This window comes from Puma concolor, chromosome E4 (genome assembly GCF_028749965.1).
Source record: "Puma concolor isolate L17-30 chromosome E4, mPumCon1.1.hap2, whole genome shotgun sequence".
Taxonomy (NCBI): Eukaryota; Metazoa; Chordata; class Mammalia; order Carnivora; family Felidae; genus Puma; species Puma concolor.
The window spans coordinates 54972983-54991421 of NC_141683.1; the positions used below are offsets into that span (position 1 = coordinate 54972983).

At 40.4% G+C, this 18439-nt stretch overlaps 1 protein-coding gene and 1 pseudogene across 2 annotated transcripts in view; both read left to right on the forward strand.

The window, feature by feature from the left end:
* Positions 1-8918, forward strand: part of LOC112863089 (large ribosomal subunit protein eL8 pseudogene) — a 93358-nt pseudogene extending 84440 nt beyond the window's left edge. Inside the window, exon 2 of the transcript XR_015245841.1 lies at positions 7185-8918. The product of XR_015245841.1 is annotated as a large ribosomal subunit protein eL8 pseudogene (transcript). The remainder of the gene's footprint in view (positions 1-7184) is intronic.
* TNFSF4 (TNF superfamily member 4) overlaps positions 1-18439 on the forward strand; it is a 189229-nt gene that overhangs the window by 84443 nt on the left and 86347 nt on the right. The window lies entirely within an intron of this gene.

The following is an 18439-nucleotide window of genomic DNA, read 5'->3' on the forward strand; positions in this document are numbered from 1 at the left end:
AATCGACCAAGGCAATAATCATACCTGGAGAGGCCCATTAAAAGATTGGATTCACAATATGAAATTTAAGAAATTTTATATGTTTAGAAGTACTTTAATGAGTAAATGTAACAACAATAAAGATCATTCACAAGTTTTCTATGAACTCCCAATCTCCCTCTCTGAAAGTCTGAGAGGAACGATCTTCAGTGTGGTTAGGGAGAGAGCCTCCAGCCTGGTCTGATCTAGTGTATGCTCCTGTTTTCTTTGCCTGATTTGGATTTGGATTCTGCTCATTCCTTTCTTCCTGTCATGTTTTTAATGTTCCCTACTGTGGATGTTAGGAACATGTGATTCCTTGAATTCTAGACCCATCTCCATTCTCTGTTTAGAAATGTGGCTCCTTCCACCAAGCCCCGCACAATGCACCTGTTTGCATGATATGTCAACCCGGAAGTATCTGTGTTCTAGTACTGCTCCCCAAATCTTTCCAAGCTGGGCCCTCTGAATTCACTCCTTCACCTAACAAAGCCAGTGTGTTTATTCAGCGTGAGCAGGGCTCTTAAAACAATTTTGGAAGCTCTATGTCATTTCAGATTTATTTAAATGTTTTCATAGCCATATAACTTTTTTTTGCTATAAATTTTTTTGAAAGGATTTTTTTGCTTTCTAAATAACTTAGCTGCAAGTAAGTTCCTTAAAATCCTTAAAATGTGATTTCTTGCCAATATTGGGAAGTGATAAAATGAAACTTAAAAGTAGATTTCAAATATAATGACTTTTTAAAGTATTTATTTTATTTATTTTATTTATTTTTGAGAGAGAGAGAGAGAGAGAGAGATAATGTGGGAGAAGAGCAGAGGGGGAGAGAGAGAATTTCAAGCAGGCCCCACGCTCAGTGCAGAGCCTGATATGGGGCTTGATCTCATGACAGTGAGATCATGACCTGAGCTGAAATTAAGAGTTGGACACTCAACCAACTGAGCCACTCAGGTGCCCCTCAAATATAATGATTTTAAAATCAACACTAAATTTGGGGCACCTGGGTGGCTCAATCAGCTGAGTGTCCAACTCTTGATTTTGGCTCAGGGCATGATCCCAGGGTCATGGGATTGAGCCATGTGTCAGGCTATGTGCTGAGCATACAGCCTGTTTAGGATTCTCTTTCTCTGTCCCTATGCCCCTCTCCACCTCTCTCTGTATCTCTAAAAAAATTTTTTAATCAACACTAAATTTAATAATTAGTAAAATAATTTAACTTATAATTAACCATTAATTTAATAATCAATGCTTTATATTTTTATTAAAAAATTTTTAGTTGACACACAATGTTACATTAGTTTCAGGTGTACAACATAGTGATTCAACATCTCCATACATTATGCTGTGCTTACTACAATATAGCTATCATGTCATCATAGAATGCTATTACAATATCATTGACTATATTCCCTATGCTGTATTTTTATTCCTGTGATTTATTCATTCCATAACTGGAAGCCTTTATCTCCCACTCCCCTTCACCCATTTTGCCCATTCCCCAACACCCCCTTCCCTCTGACAACCATCAGTTTGTTCTCTGTATTTTTAGGTCTGATTCTGCATTTTGTTTTTTAGACTCTGCATATGGGGCAAGTCATATGGTATTTGTATTTCTCAATCTGACTTACTTCAATTAGCATTATACCTTCTAGGCCCATTGGTGGTGTTCCGAATGGCAAGATCTCATCCTTTTTCATGGCTGCATGATGTTCCTGTGTGTGTGCATGTGTGTGTGTGTGTGTGTGCATGTGTATCACATATTCTTTACCCATTCATCTACTTTTAATTTTTTTTAATGTTTATTTATTTTTGAGAGAGAGAGAGAGAGAGACAGAGTGTGAGTGGAGGAGGGGCAGAGAAAGAGGGAGACACAGAATCCAAAGCAGGCTTCAGGCTCTGAGCTGTCAGCACAGAGCCCGATGTGGGGTTCAAATTCATGAATTGTGAGATCATGACCTGAGCCAAAGTCGGATGCTCAACTGACTGACCCACCCAGGTGCCCCTTTACCCATTCATCTATTGATAGACACTTAGAGTGCTTCCATATCTTGGCTATTGTAAATAATGCTGCTATAAATATAGGGGTGCAAATGTTTTTTCAAATTAGTGTTTTCATTTTCTTTGGGTACATACCCAGTACTGGAATTACTGGATCAAAAGGTATTTCTTTTTTTAATATTTTGAGGAGACTCCATACTGTTTTCCACAGTGGCTGCACCAACAGTTCCCTTTCCCCCACATCCTTGCCAAAACTTGTTATTTCTTATCTTTTTTATTTTAGCCATTCTGACAGTTGTGATATCTCATTGTAGTTTTGATTTGTATTTCCCTGAAGATGAATGACGTTTAGCATCTTTTCATGTGTCTGTTGAGCATCTGCACATCTTTGGAAAAATGTCTTTTCAGGTCCTCTGCCCATTTTTAAATCAGATTATTTCTTCTTTTTTGTTTTTTTTTTTAATTTTTTTAATGTTTATTTTTGAGAGAGAGAGAGAGACAGACAGAGCGCAAGCAGGGGAGGTGCAGAGAGAGAGGGAGACACAGAATCCAAAGGTGGCTCCATGCTCTGAGCTGTCAGCACAGAGCCCGACGTGTGGCTCAAACTCACAGACTAAGATCATGACCTGAGCTGAAGGTGGACGCTCAACCGACTGAGCCACCCAGGCACCCCTAGATCAGATTATAAAAGAAGTCTGATTGTGTAGTTTCCATGCAAGTTCTCTTTCTGTGTATCTGTTCTCTTCTGTAATTGGTCTGCTCTTAGTTGTGCCGGTAGGAGGAGGGTTTCGGAATTTGTTTTCACTGAAAGGATCATTTCCTAATTAGAGTCAAAGCAGCAAAGGAAGCCTCCATTGAGTTGAGACACAAACGCCCGTGTTGGTTAAAGCATTAAACATACTCTCTCCTTGTCACTAGTCCTGCATAAGAATCAGGATAGGGATGTCACTGTACAATTTAACCATTTTGTGATGGATATAATGTCATGAATATCAGGTTTTTAAAAATATTTTTATTTATATTTGAGAGAAAGAGACAGCACGAGTGGGGGTGGGGGCAGAGAGAAAGGGAGACACAGAATCCGAAGCAGGCTCCAGGCAACACAGAGCCCGATGCGGGGCTCGAACTCCTGAACCATGAGATCATGACCTGAGCCAAAGTTGGACGCTTAACCAACTGAGCCACCCAGGTGCCCCATGAGTATCAGTTTTATGGTGAATATCATATCTCAAAAGTGGTCCATGGACTGGGGCTGGGCCACCACTATCAGTAGCCAACAAATAGATAAGAACAGAAAATGAGAGTATTTAGAACATTATAAGGGCAATTTGAGAGAGTAATTTTATTCTGTGGAATGTAATAATAAGAAGTTGGGCTGTTTTTTAAGTTATTTTGTTTAGTAACTTATTTTTATCATATTTTTCAAAGGTATTAGATCATGATGGGCTAGGGAAAAAAGGTCCTTTGCCATAGATGGTATGAGAAACACTGATGTACACCACACTTAAATATAGTTTAGTTCTTGACACACACTTATTTCAACAAATAAATTAATCATCATGTGGTTTTGGCCATAAAGATAAGTTTCCTTCTAGATATTGAATTTCTCATTTGAAAAATCTCTCTGTTCTGAAACGTCTCATGTTATGTGTGGTAATGAAGAAATTCCTCTGAGTACAAAGATTTTTAGAGAAAACTGATACAATCTTGATAAGCTATTCAGTGACAAACTATATGTTTAAGTAGAAGTACCTTCTTGCCCTTGCCCTTGAAAATTGCCAAAGAATCAGTGTGAACGCCAAAAGCAGATTCTCTTTCATCATGAGCCTGTACAATGTACAGTACACTTGGGTGATACACACACACACACACACACACATATATATATACACACATTTTTTTGCCTTCACATATGTGAATATGATTTCATGGAGTTTTCCAAATCCTTAGTAATCTTTTCCTAAAGCAATAGACTGTGGTTAAATGCAAATAGGTGAATAACTCTGACATGATATTTTTTATCTGATATTCTTTTTTTCTTGATGACAAGATTTTTACATTTAAAGTTTACATTTGGGGCGCCTGGGTGGCTCAGTCGGTTAAGCGTCCGACTTCGGCTCAGGTTATGATCTCACGGTCCGTGAGTTCGAGCCCCGCATCGGGCACTGTGCTGACAGCTCAGAGCCTGAAGTCTGCTTTGGATTCTGTGTCTCCCTCTCTCTCTTACCCTCCCCCGTTCATACTCTGTCTCTCTCTGTCTCAAAAATAAATTTAAAAAAATAAAGTTTACATTTAAAGGTGATTAGACTTTTATGCTATAAGAAATATGAATGGAACATTTAATTTATTAAAGCAACTTTTATGGGGATTGAGAGAGAGAGGGATTGAAATGCCACATTAATTTTTAAAATCTTTTTACCATTTATTTCCATGCATGTGACTACAGTATATTGAATTTTCAAATATGCTAATTGACCCATTTCAGCAAGTACCCAGGCTGGCCAGAGGTTTTGTTTATCTAAATATTCACGGTTTTAAATAACAACTGAAGGGCATAGAGATGATTTAATCATATATAAAAGATGGAAAACAAGATCATCAACCTCTAATGACCTTGTTTTTGTTCTCATCCCTCATCTTTCATGATCTTTCTCCATTGTTAGATACTGTTGATCACTTCTGTCGTCACTGGGTTAATTCAATCTGCTACCTGCTTCTCCTCATCACCACCTGCCCCGCTCCGTTCTCCTGTCACTTAAGTGTGGGCGTAGCTCATGTCTGGTGCTCAGCCTTCTTCTTGATTGTACCTCACGTGGGAGAGTGTGGCTTTGACTATCAGATGAATGGCTCCTAGAAGGGAATGATGTCTTTCAGCTCTCTCTCTTCCATGTTTCTGTCTACAAATTCAGCATTACAGCATGGCACATGGAATACTGAAATGTTCCCAGTGGTCAAATATTAAATAATTCAGCTAATGATTTTCTTCTTTCAATAGTGATAGAGTCTCTATTTTTTGCTTCCCAGACTCTTTGTAGCTAACTTGAAACAAAGCAGAAATGACAGAAGGGAAAAAAAAAACCACAATTGCTCTTGTTAAAATTAAAATTAAAACTGCCAGTTATTTTAACAGCAAAAGATGGGTTTATTCAGGAATGAAAGAGAATTGCAATCTGGGACAAACAGGCTGTCATAAAACTGTAGGCAAGTCTGGCGGACAAAGGAGAGGTACGCTTTTTTAAGAAGAAAGGGGGCATGTTGAGAAGGCTGTTATGAACTAAAAGTCCATTGCTGTAAGCTAAGAGTTTGAAGTGTGGTGGCTTCTCATTGACTGAGCTGTTGTAGGGGTGGGGAGATGGGGGTGGGTGGTGGAGTAGGGAATGAGGAAAGTATCTCTTCTTCTGGCTGGAATAGTAGAGTTGTATCCATGTACAAGGTCAAGTCTGGGCAAGGTCAAATCTGGCTCTTCCTGTTGGGTCTGTAATTGACTATGAGCGTAGTTCATGAGAGCTCCCCCTGCTGAAACTTCCTGACTCCATTTTAATGAGGTTTCCTACTACTAATTTTCACTTTCTCAAGGAGCTTAAATTCCAGTAGTGCATGCACAGAATGAAATAAGTTCCATATCAGAAGTATGCACAATGGACGTGCTGTGGGAACACAGAGTAGGAAGTTGGATACAATCAAATGGTGGGCATTAAGGCTGAGGAAAGTGTAGGTGTGGGCAATAGCATATACAGCCTAATGGAGACTTAGCAAGTGTTCTTTTGGTTCAATAGGCTGAGAAATGAATCAAAATTAAGAGCTCAAGAATGGGAAGAAGGATGTAAAGCAAAAATCAGTAAGCAGACAGGCCAGTAAATTTTAGAGTTGTTACTAAGATTATAACACAATGAAAATGTAAACAATATTTCTTAGAAGATAAGATATATAAAGTAAGAAAAAAAAGAATAATTGTTTGGATCAGAGAGCTCAGTTAAAACTAGTAAGATAGGTAGGGGAGAGGTGGTCGTATTTCACAGGTGGAAATCATGATTGATTTTTATACAGAAATATGGGTTCAGATGTATTTATTATGATAACTATTATGTAAAGATGACAATAGTATAAATAGGGCATATGACCAGTAAGTTCTAGAAAACAAGAAAAAGCTAATACAAGTCAATGCAGCAAAAGATAGGATTATAAAGAAGGGAAATAGCAAGAAGTATAAAAATAGCATACAAGATGGGGCGCCTGGGTGGCACAGTCGGTTAAGCGTCCGACTTCAGCCAGGTCACGATCTCACGGTCCGTGAGTTCGAGCCCCGCGTCGGGCTCTGGGCTGATGGCTCAGAGCCTGGAGCCTGTTTCCGATTCTGTGTCTCCCTCTCTCTCTGCCCCTCGCCCGTTCATGCTCTGTCTCTCTCTGTCCCAAAAATAAATAAACGTTGAAAAAAAAAATTAAAAAAAAAATAGCATACAAGATGATAGTAGTATACTAAGCATATTGCTTAGAATAATTAATTTGAGTGCTCCAAATGTCCCTATTATAAGACTAAGACTCTTAGGCTGGCCTTCAAACGCAAAATCCAAATATTGCTATTTACATACTACAGATACACGTAAACCTGAATGACCAGATAGTTCAGAATAAGGACATTTAGCTTCCACGCTAAAAAGTGTGTGTAATATGTGAAGAGAAAAGATATGCTTTCTGTGATTAATGAAAATTGACAAGTTTTCAAGAGAAGTATTGATAGTCTATAAAAATGTGCTGAATTCTAGGAGAGATTATCTAAAGGAACTATGGTCTTTTAAAAGAAAGAAAAACCCAGAGAAGATCAAAAGTGAGATAATGTCTTGAAAATCAGATCAGTCTTGTACCTTCTTAGAAAACTTAAGATCTATGAGAGAGATGCTAAAATATGCTGTCTCAATGAACGTGTTACTGCTTCAGAGACACAAAATTAGAGGTATTTTTGTATGAGATCTGATGTTCCAAAGTTATTCTGAAGTAAAGTGGGCATGGTACACACATAGTTGAAAACAAAACTCAATTTTCCGATGAATGAGTGAGTTGCTAATAACTAAAAATGTTAAAAGGTTTTATCTTGTGTTCCTAATGAATTCCTTATTGTCTTTGAATTTTCTATTAACATGCTAAGTATTCAAAATATCTGTATTTAGGAAATCACATAAAATTGAAGGCAATGGCTCTCTCCTCCGCCCATTGAAGATGCCAAAAGGAAAGAAGGCTAAGGGGAAGAAGGTGGCCCTGGCCCCTGCTGTTGTGAAGAAGCAGGAGGCCAAGAAGGTGGTCAATCCCCTGTTTGAGAAAAGGCCCAAGAATTTTGGCATTAGACAGGACATCCAGCCCAAAAGGGACCTTACTTGCTCTGTCAAATGGCCCAACTACCTCTGGCTGCAGTGGCAAAGGGCTATTCTCTATCAGTGTCTGCCTCCCAGATTAACCAGTTCACCCAGTTCTTGGACCACCAAACATCTCTCAGCTGCTTAAGCTGGCCCACAGGAAGAGACCAGAGACAAAGGAAGAGAAGAAGCAGAGATCGTTGGCCTGGGCTGAGAAGAAAGCTGCCAGCAAAGGGGATGTCCCCACTAAGACGCCTCCTGCCCTTCAAGCTGTGGTTAACGCTGTCACCACCTTGATGGAAAACAAGAAGGCTCAGCTGGTGGTGATTGCATATGGTGTGGATCCCATTGAGCTGGCTGTCTTCCTGCTTGCCCTGTGTCGTAATATGGGGGTTCCCTGTGGCATCATACAGGGGAAGACTAGGCTGGGGCATCTGGTTCACTGGAAGACCTGCACCACTGTCACCTTCACACAAATTAACTCAGAAGACAAAGGGGTTCTGGCTAAGCTGGTGGAAGCCAGCAGGGCCAGTGACAATGACAGATATGATGAGATAGCCTGTCACTGGGGAGGCAACATCAGGGTCCAAAGTCAGTAGCTCGCATTGCCAAGTCGGAGAAGGCAAAGGCTAAAGACTGGTCACCAAATTGGGCTAAGTGGACGCTGTTGAGTTTTCTGTACATAAAAGTCATAAAAAGTTCTCTTTCGGCCAATGTCAAAAAAATTGAAGGCAAATGATAAACCAGAAGGAAAAAAAAACCTGTATAATGGACAGCAAACGGATACCGCTAAAGTATTCAGCTCCCTCACGTAGAGGGATCCACTTTCTCTTCTTCACAGAATCCCTGCACGGGCCATCAAAGTAGAATTTTCAACCATGTGGTAGAAAAGGAAGGGAATTTCCACCCTAAAATCTGTCCTACTCAAAGCTTCAGTGAGATTGAGATTGAGAGAAAGAATTGATCATGAAGGGGTACCACTTACACAGGCTGACTCTCTGTGCTGGTGATTGGGGGCTGAAACTCATGGTTCATAAGTACCAGCCCTGTGTCAGGCTCTGTGCTGACAGCTCAGAGCCTGGAGCCTGCTTTGGATTCTGTGTCTCCTCTCTCTGCCCCTCCCCCACTCACAATCTGTCTATCTCTGTCTCCCAAAAATAAACATTAAAAAAAAAAGGAATTTCTTTCTTTATTATTAATATTTTTTTAATTCCTGAGCTAACTTTCAGGACTTGTGCCTTGGAAGAAAGCTAGGCTTACCTGGAGTATATCTCACCTGCAGGAAAGTGTTAATTCCAGCTAAGATGTTGTCGAGTCTTCAAGCCCTGTGCCTGAGGGTCTAGATTCCCCCCCCCCTAGGAAGGGGAACTATCTACAAAGCTCATCTTTGTAATTTTGCTGGGGGCCTTGTGAGGATGTGTATTTCAGCCCTTTCTGGGTTCTTTTCTCTTTTAGATCTGCCTACCCCAGAGCCCTGCATGTATTTTAGGGTCCTTTTCTCCTAGGGGAGACATTGTCCCCTGAATTAAGAGGCCTATGGTTTATGCACAGAACTGGGCGGGGGGGGGGGGGGGGAAACCGGTGTGAAGTCTGATTAATTCAGGAGTGAGGTACTAGCAGGCATTAGCATCTTTGTCAGTATGAAAGTTGATAATTTGATTTGATTTCTGTATTTGGAGTCTTTATCTGCCATTTCCTCATGATTAGATTTAGGTTATGCAGTCTTAGCAGACATAACCACATTGTTGAGGTTTTGTCCTCAATACCTCAACAGTATATAATTTGACCTAGCATAAAGTAAATAGTTACTATATCTCACCTTACTCATATTTTTTATGACAAAGAATTTCTCAACTTTTTTTTTTGAAAAAGTAGTCCATGAATTGATTTAATAAACAAAATTTGATTTACTTAGCATTTTATGTGTGAGTGTGTTTGTCTCAAAGTTGATGAAATATAAAACAGAAGTCAGGTTGCTCAAGACTGACCATTCCAAGCGGCAAGTAATAAGATGGTGTCCTCAGACCCAGTGAGGATGCTTCATGGAGACCATCTGGAGGGTTTTCATGTGTTCCTTCAAGTGGGAGGGATGCAGGGACTAGCAGCTGACCCACAACCACAGAGTCTAAAGGTGAGAGTCACTGGCCTGAGCTCCACTGACTTGTAGCAGAACAAGGGAAGGTGGCCCTGCGGGAATCCACCACAACTTCTAGCGGCTGGTGTGACAAGGGATGCTTGAACTCCCCATGAACCCGTGAGGCCCCACAGGAGGGAATCCTACTGGGTTGTTCCGAATGGGACTCCACACAAAGGGACTGACCCAACGGAGGGGTGGGCTATAAGAAACCAGTGGCTAAAGAGGAAGTTGTAAGTGGCCAGCTGGAGGAGGCATGGTGTACGTCAAAGGAACCGTAGGCGAGAGATTTCCAGTGATGGAAGTTGTCTCTGAAAAAGCCACAAAACCACTCCAAGAAAGAAAGAATTGACATTTAGAACATCCCTCACAGAGAGGTTATCTCTGCCAGAGTATAACTAGCTGTACTGTAACTGTACTTTTATTTACCCTGACTTCTTTTGACTCACTTTATTCCAATCCCTGAGAGGTCCCAAGGCCTCAGCTAGGGAGTGAAGGAGACAGTAGAATAAGAGGTAGATACGAATCTAAGCACCCCCATTTTGTTTTTCATTACCAGCTTCCAAGCCTGCAGTAGGCCAGAGCCCCCAGAAGGAAGAAGTTTTAAATTTGATGAGAATAGAATTTTGGTTACTATACTTAGATTTTTTTAAGAGTAGAAAAAGAGATACTATGTTTCATTGACTCTAAGATGCTATTGATGATACGATGCTCCATTATTTTATATACAACTAAGAAAGGAAAAAAAACAACCCCTCCAATTGTGATTATACGATGACATTAAGACTCAGAGATGAGATGTTAAAATGGAAAGGTATGCTCATTTTAGGCCAGATAAAATATAGTAGTATTTTACTGTTTGAGAGTGATTGGAAAAACTATGAGGTCTGCTTGAGATTTCATTTAAGGGAGGGTAAATGAATTAATTATACAGGATTCAAAGGGGGACAGTGGTGATAAAAAGTAAAGTTTATTCCTGCCTGTACCCTACAGTGTCCGACTGGCTCAATAACCTGGTTTAAGAATGTAATTTCTCAATCTAATTTCTAGCACATAAGCACACATGCGTTAAAGTTGTCTTTCACAGAAGCCTGAACAGAAAAGAGTATCCAGGTACTTGAAGGCTTGTTTTAAGGTTCACATTCTCCAAATGAAATATGTCTAATCCTGCTCCAGAAGAGAAGAACACACTCCCTGAACACTAATGTACATGCTAAATTTTCTTGGTTGGAGTTAAAATTTGGAATACATAGAAATGATGAAATACTTGAGATGTTCTCATAGTTCACGAGGAATGTCAGGAAAGAGTTAGATGTTATGCTCTCATTAACAGAGCTGATAATATGTGGAGGTTCATAGTATTACTAAAATATCATCTGGCCTCCCCACGCCTCAGCTGTCTAGATAAACTAAACCACCCACTTCTAAGGTCTGTAGAAGTCCGAAGAATTTCCTTTTGCTTTCATCAATTCCTGGAGAATTATGTCTCACAGTCCCCTCAGGCTCTGGTTCTCATGGGCATCCGTCTGGATTTGAAACTGGATTCCTGTGGTGGTTTTAAAATGTCAATGAAGTCTCTGACCCTCCCCTCTTCAAGAGATGATACTTAGTTCCTCTCCCCTTAAGTGTGATTTGGACTAAATGACTTACTTCTAATGAAATACATGTGGTGGATGTGACATTGTGTGACTTCTGAGATTAGGTCATAAGGCTAATTAGGCTTCCTCCTTGCCCTCTCTCTTGCTGTGGAGGGAGTAGCTCCCATGTCGGGAGGACTTGAGTAGCCCTCTAGAGAGAGAGGTTCATGTGGTAAGGAATAGAAGCTTGGAAGTGAAAGTCAGTTCTTTGGCAATTTACCAAGGGCAAGGGACATTTTAGAAGGTAAGGTCAGAGTTTGTATTTATAGTTCTGTCAGCAGTGATTATACCCAGGCTTAGAGTCAATTTTCCCCAACAATACTTAATACCTTAATAAAGTATATAGAGCAGTAGCTTTAGAAAAATAAAGTATTAATAAAGTATAATACTTAAATCTTTAAAAGAAACTTTTCATTCATGAGCAACTGGGTCTTTTCACTCTTGGGTTCTCCTCATTTTAAACCATTATCTTCAGCCCATGAGATCTTTCTATATCATTTATCTGATCATGCTGTCCTCCAGTTAAAGAACACATCCATATCCCACCAACTCCCACTGCATCCAGGGTGAAGTCCAAAGTCCTTTACGTGGTTTATAAGCATTCTAAGTACTTCCACGATGTGAGATTGTGGTCACTTCTCCGGCCATGGGATATTGACTTTGAGCCTCAGGCAATAAAGATTTTATTTTTCACAAGTTCTGTATGAAGCAGAAGACTCCGTAACCTTTACCTGAAGACTTTTTTGTTCTAGAAATGAATGCTTATTTTTTTTGTCAATATTTCTTACATACACGGAATTAGTGGACCAAGTGGCCAAAGCTTCCGGGAAAGAAAGAAATGACTGTTTTCACACCTATATACTAGGACCTACTAAAACTGTGTGGGAACTTCAAACTGGACAGGAGAATGAAAAAAAAAAAAAAAACTGGTGGAACAATATGTTCCGTCTCTGAAAAGATTGTATTTAATTCCTAAACAAAGACAAAGGAAATAATACTTATGGTATATCCACTACATAGCTATTGAAAAGAAAAAGGTAGATCTATCTTATTGACTTGAGACACTGTCTATCATAAAGAGTGAGAAAAAATGGTTAGAGAACAGTATGTACAGAATGGTCACAAGCAGGTAAAAGTTTATGCATGCATAAACAAATACAGTGTAGACAGTAACTATGTCAAGCTGTTAAGGATGATTGTCTCTGGATTATGAGGCGAGTTTGTGGGGGTACTGTCTATATTATTCACTTCTGAATTTTTAAAAGTGTGTAAAAATGTATCCTTTTATAATTTAAAAAGACAGTTCTGTTTTATAAAGATCAAGGATCACAACTAGAAACTTTAAGTTAACATCTTTGTCTTCACATAGACTCTCATTCAAATCCTCCTAGAATGATGAAAGGTTTGATGTCAGAATTTTTATGTATGTATGTTTATTTATTTTTGAGAGAAAGAGACAGAGCGTGAGCAGGGGAGGGGCAGAGAGAGGGAGACACAGAATCCGAAGCAGGCTCCAGGCTCTGAGCTGTCAGCACAGAGCCCGACGCGGGGCTGGAACCCACAAACTGCGAGATCCTGACCTGAGCTGAAGTTGGACACTCAACCAACTAAGCCATCCAGGCGCCCTGGTGTCAGGGTTTACACACATCTTGGAACCCTATTCCAAAGGTATCTTTCATTAGCTCATTAGTGACGAAAACACTGTATCTGTTATTAAAGTCTTCCCCGTGGCGAACCTCATGTTGCTCCACATACATTTCCCCCCAGAGTTCAACTGGGAAAAAAAATAAAGAGTTGATAATTCTCCTTTATTTAAAAAATGATTGAGTGATTAAAAATTTTCTTTTTCATAGCATGTTTGTCTCCTCCCAAATTTCTTGCCCTTGATCATTTCTTGGAAGCAACAGGGTGAAAATGAAGAGTGTGGGGTTTGAAATGGGTGGAGCCTGTTGTCTCCATTTACCAGTAGGCTCCCTGTGGGAAAGCCATTCCCTTAAACTCTCTGGACTTCAGTTTCCTCATTTATAAAGTGGGACGAGGGTGGCTGAGAGGGTCACAGGAAATGATGAAAGTGAGCGTGGATGAACAGTAGCATCTTGCAAATATGCTGCTTGACCCTTCGCTTCCTCTTTCCCCTTCTCTCCTTGCTCTTTTCTTACCACAGTCCGAAGAACTCTGTACGTATCAGTATCCTTTTCTGGAAAACAGAATGAAAATGATCCCTGCTCTTCTGTACTTCAAAGGCTCGCTTTTGTAAGACCCAGCTGGGCAGATGCGTGTGAAGAATGTGGTAAGGAATAGGGTCTGAATGGCAGCTACATTTGTGTATTTGTATGTTTTTGCCTCATGATGGCTCTACAAGTGGGTTTGTCAGAGAGGACACCGTCCTTTCTATTTTATAGATCAGGATGTGGTTGGGGAGGCTGTGTTGCACACAGTCTCACAGCATTAGAACCCAGACTTCCGGATAATTGAAGGCCATTGTTCATGGGTGTTTGCTTCTGTGAATTAAATGATTTCACCTCTTTTCAGCTTTTCTTTCATTAATTCCACACATCAACATAACCAACAAAGAAAAGCAAATGAATTGTTCTGATGATTTTCTTCTCTGGAATTTTGCTATGAAAGTGAGGTTGAATTATGTGAGCCCTGAGTCAGCCTAAGCCTGTACTGTGCAGGGAATACAGTGGTAAGTGAGAAGACATAGTTCCTGCCTCCGTGGAATGTGTGTCCTGGGGGGGTTGGGCTGGAGTGAGCGAACTGAAAACAAGTGAGTCAACAAATACATGAAAAAGATAATTTTGGGTAGTGATAAGCACTTCTGAATCAAATCGTAGTGACCTGCAGGGGTGACAGGGTGGTGTGTTGGATGGGGTGTGACCCAGGCTCAAGTGGTCAGAGAAAGATTCTCAAAGGAGATGGGCTCAGAGACAGCCCTCTCTTCACCCTCGCGTCCCCATTGCCAGTGACTAGACCAGTGCCTTGTAAACAACGTGTGTTCAGTAGATATTGGTTGAATGAATGAATCAGTGAGTGGAGGAGCCATTCCTGCAGAGATCCAGGAGTGTTTGGAAATGCTTTTGTTATAACAGCTAATACAAATAGCTGCTCTTGTTTTGCTCTTATTATGTGCCAGGCGATTAGGCTTAATGATTTGCATTTCTTTAAAACCTGAATCATCACAACAATTCAAAGAATTAATTACATTACTACCCGGTTTTTTCAGGTAAGGGCTATACTGACATTTGTGGTACAGGGAATGGAATTTTATGTTATAGACTCTTGAATGTTCTTGTTATTCCTTTTAATCTGAAATGCTTTAAAAACAACTGTCACATTTTAATTAGTCAAAATGCTAGGAAATGTGGTGTTCTGATTCATCTAATTTTCTATCGAACACATTTGTTAAAGTTCTATATAAAAATAATAGTTTCGGGTGCCTGGGTGGCTCAGTCGATTAAGTGTTTAACTTCAGCTCGGGTAAAGACCTCGCAGCTCGCAGGTTCAAGCCTGGCATCAGGTTCTCTGCTGTCAGCAAGGGGCCTGCTTCAGATCCTCTGTTCCTCTCTCTCTCTGCCCCTGCCCCCGCTTGTGCTTGCTCTCTCTCTCAAAAATAAATAAAATATTAAAAAAAAGAAACTTTAAAAAATAATGGTTTCTCTATCTGTTTCATTCATGTTAGTTATAACTGAACTGTAGAAAGTCTGAGTTGAAAGAAACCGCAGAATTCAGCCAGTCCTATAGTATTTTTTTTATGCATAAAGATACTTAGGCATCAAGATATTAAATGAAACTCTTTTTTCGTCTTTAATGACAGTGAACTTTTGTAGTGAGTATTTATAGTGGGTAAAACTATACCAAGAATGGTCATGAGGGGCGCCTGGGTGGCTCAGTTGGTTAAGTGTCTGATGCTTGATTTCGGCTCAGGTTATGATCTCAAGATTGTGAGATCAAGCCTCTCATCGGGCTCCATGCTGAGGGGGAGACTGCTGGGGATTCTCTCTCTCTCTCTCTCTCTCTCTTTCTCTCTGCTCCTCCCCCGCTCATACTTTTTCTCTCTCTCAAAATAAATAAACATAAAAAAAAAAAAACAACCCAGAAGCACAGCAGAAACTAGCATCGCATGTTTAATATTAAAAAAAAAATACAAAAGAATGGCTACCATTTGGTAAGCACACAAGTCCTGTGTTTCACTAACAATTCCTTTCCTCTTCATAAGAACTGCAATGACATAGTCGTTAGAACGCCCACTTTACTGATAGACACACCTGAGGCTTAGGGGCCCAAGTAACTTGCTCAATGTGACATTAACCCTAACTGGTAGACCTGGGATTTGAAGTCAGATATACTCCTCCAATATACCATGCTGCCTCTCCTTAAATAGGATAGATTAATAGTAAAAATATTTTAGAGACTGGTTGTGACAATTATAACAGTTTGGATTGACAGTTTACTTGTCCCAGGACACTGGAATTTATGTTACTTTTTTTCACTTTGAAGGTTGCAGCAAACTTATCTCCACCCCAAAAGAAAGCAAAGGGTAGAAAAAAATTCCAGTTATTTATATTTCAGTTAATATGCGTAGCATCACACATCCGATGATCAACAAAATCCGGTCATTTGGACAGTGAGACAGAGGGCTCTGGGCAACTACAGACAGGGAAACTTGTCAGAGACTCTTGGGGAAACCCCTACCTTAAGAAAATCCCTCCATGATGACAAAGTGTCCCAGGGACCTTTGAGATTCTCTAAGGGCTGATAAAGTGCAATCTAAACACCAGTGGCCGATACTATCTTTCATGCCTTCTCTGAATGACTGAGGATTTCGGCCTCTGATAGTCTTTTCTCCTCCTCTTCCTCATAGGAAGTTCCTGGCTGGAGAAACCCCCAATATGGGTGGGCTAAAGAGAAAGGACTCTGGGGCTGCTTGGTCTTCCCCAGGGGCTGCTTTAAAGATCAACTTCAGCTTTTATTTTATCTATCTATCTATCTATCATCTCATCATCATCATCTACCTATATATCATTATCTATTCTGGAGGAGTTGGGGGATTATAATGAACAGCTATCAACCAACCAATAGAGCCTAGGGATTAAGTTAATAAAACATGGCTTCCAGAGATTGGAGAAGCCAGCCCCAAAGTAATTTTAGCCATGCGAGGCCATTTGAGGATGGGTTTAGATATCACTTAGTCCTTGGAGTTGAGGAGCCCCTGAGCCCTGACACTGTACCCCCCATCCATCATGCTCCACACACATCCACTACAGGGGCATTCTGGAATTCTAATTTATCTAGTCATTATAGATCGAGGAGCAGAGGAACTCTACATTCATGATTACACATTTGATTATTTCTGCAAAGTCACTGTTTTGCAGCATTCCCAGAAAAAGCCTTAATCTCAGGGTTACAAATCAGTCACTACAAAAAACATTTATGAATTACCTGCTGCAAATCTTTAGATAAAACATGTTGAATTTTAGAAGTTAGGCTATCCTAAACCAGTAGAAAGATATCTCAAGGAAAAGGGCAGAAAAAAAAATCCTCATTTCTCTGAAATGTAAACGTCACAATCTTGGTTGAGCTAGTCCTTTGGCCTTTTCTTCTCATACCCAAATGGATCATCATAGCCTTCTTGGCCACTGAAATCAGTGTTATGAGAAAGGAACCAAGGACATCTACATTTTATAACAAAAGACTATCAAGGGATACACTATTTTCTGTGACTGGAATTTACACCCTGCCATCCCAGCTCCCCCGTGGGGTTTATAGCTCCACTGTAGACATACCATCCTATACTGTGATTACTCCTTTGCTTCTTTGCCTCCCCCACCAGGCCAACTTCTTTAAAGGCAGCTTACAGTGCCTATCTAACTGTGCTTGTCTTTGATAGAATTCCACAGGAAAACATCTACATGAGACAGGGATTTGTGTGCGGGGATATTCTCACACCTGAGAGGGAATGAAGGCAGTAAGATGGGCAGAGGAAAGAGTTGAAATGGAAAACCTCATGAGATCCCATCAATACCTTGGGTAACTCTAAAGCTGGAGTGACCCCTTCAGAACCCTCCCCTCTTGAGGCAAAGGAAGTGGGCTTTCATTACTCATCTGCTAGTCATTGGATGAAGGTTGGCTCTCCCAGTGGAAGCCTCAAGAAAGGCAGCTTTCACGGGCCAGAAAGCAGTTCCCAGGAAATAACTCACCTAGAGTTGTCAGCTGCTGCCCAAACTCTCCAAAGCTAAGGGAATAATGAGTGTGCTTTATTTAATTCTGGATGCAGGGATCTGGGTGGTAATGCCATAGCATCCACTACAGTACTCAAAAAATATTATTTTTTTTTTAAGTTTATTTATTTATTTTGAGAGAGACAGAGAGAGTGCAGGTGCGGGACGGGCAGAGAGAGAGGGAGAGAGAATCCCAAGCAGGCTCCACACTGCCAGCGGCAGAACCCAACATGGGGCTTAAACCCATGAAGCTGTGAGATCATGACCTGAGCCACAACCAAGAGTTGGACGCTTAAGTGACTGAGCCACCCAGGCACCACTAAAAAATATTCTTAAATAAGAGACATTATAGTCCAGCCATTTCTCTAAGTGACTCGTGTTTTTGATGTCATATATGTAAGAGGAATATTTTAACCAACTGAGGATGTATCAAGCATAGCTGTTAGTTCAGAAGCATTACTTTTAGGGATCCGTGATATAGCTACCCATGATATAGCTCATACAAATTTGTGTGAGCACAAATTTGGTTTGACATATAATTAACTTCACTTATCCAGTATGATCTGCTTGAAGAAAGTCTGAGACTTGGGTTGAAAGGCCTGGGTTCTTATTAGAACTCTGCCATTTACTACAGCACAAGTCATTATACTTCTTTGTTCTCAGTGTTCGCATCTGTAAAATGGCAAAAATGATACTTTGGCTGACCCCTCCACAGGGCTGTAGTGCACAATAATACAAAGGATGCTTGTCAAAGCCTTGGCATGAGGAGCCCTGCTGAGGGCAGTGCAGATGTACAGACAGAGAGGAACGGGCGGGGGGTGGGAGGCGACTGCAAAGGGAAGGGGTGAGGAAGAAAGGTGGCATTTTCCTGAAGTAAGAAAACCATCTCTTGCTGCTTCACCACTGCAACTCAGGCTGGCTCAACAGAAGTAAATTCAAAACAAAATAGAACAAAACACAAAAGAGACAAGACAAAACAGTCAATTGAATTATATACATTAAGTAAATCTTTATGCATTTTAGAATGTGTTTCTCACCTTCTCCCCACCAGTAGAGGCTGCAACAATCATATTTTTTGGG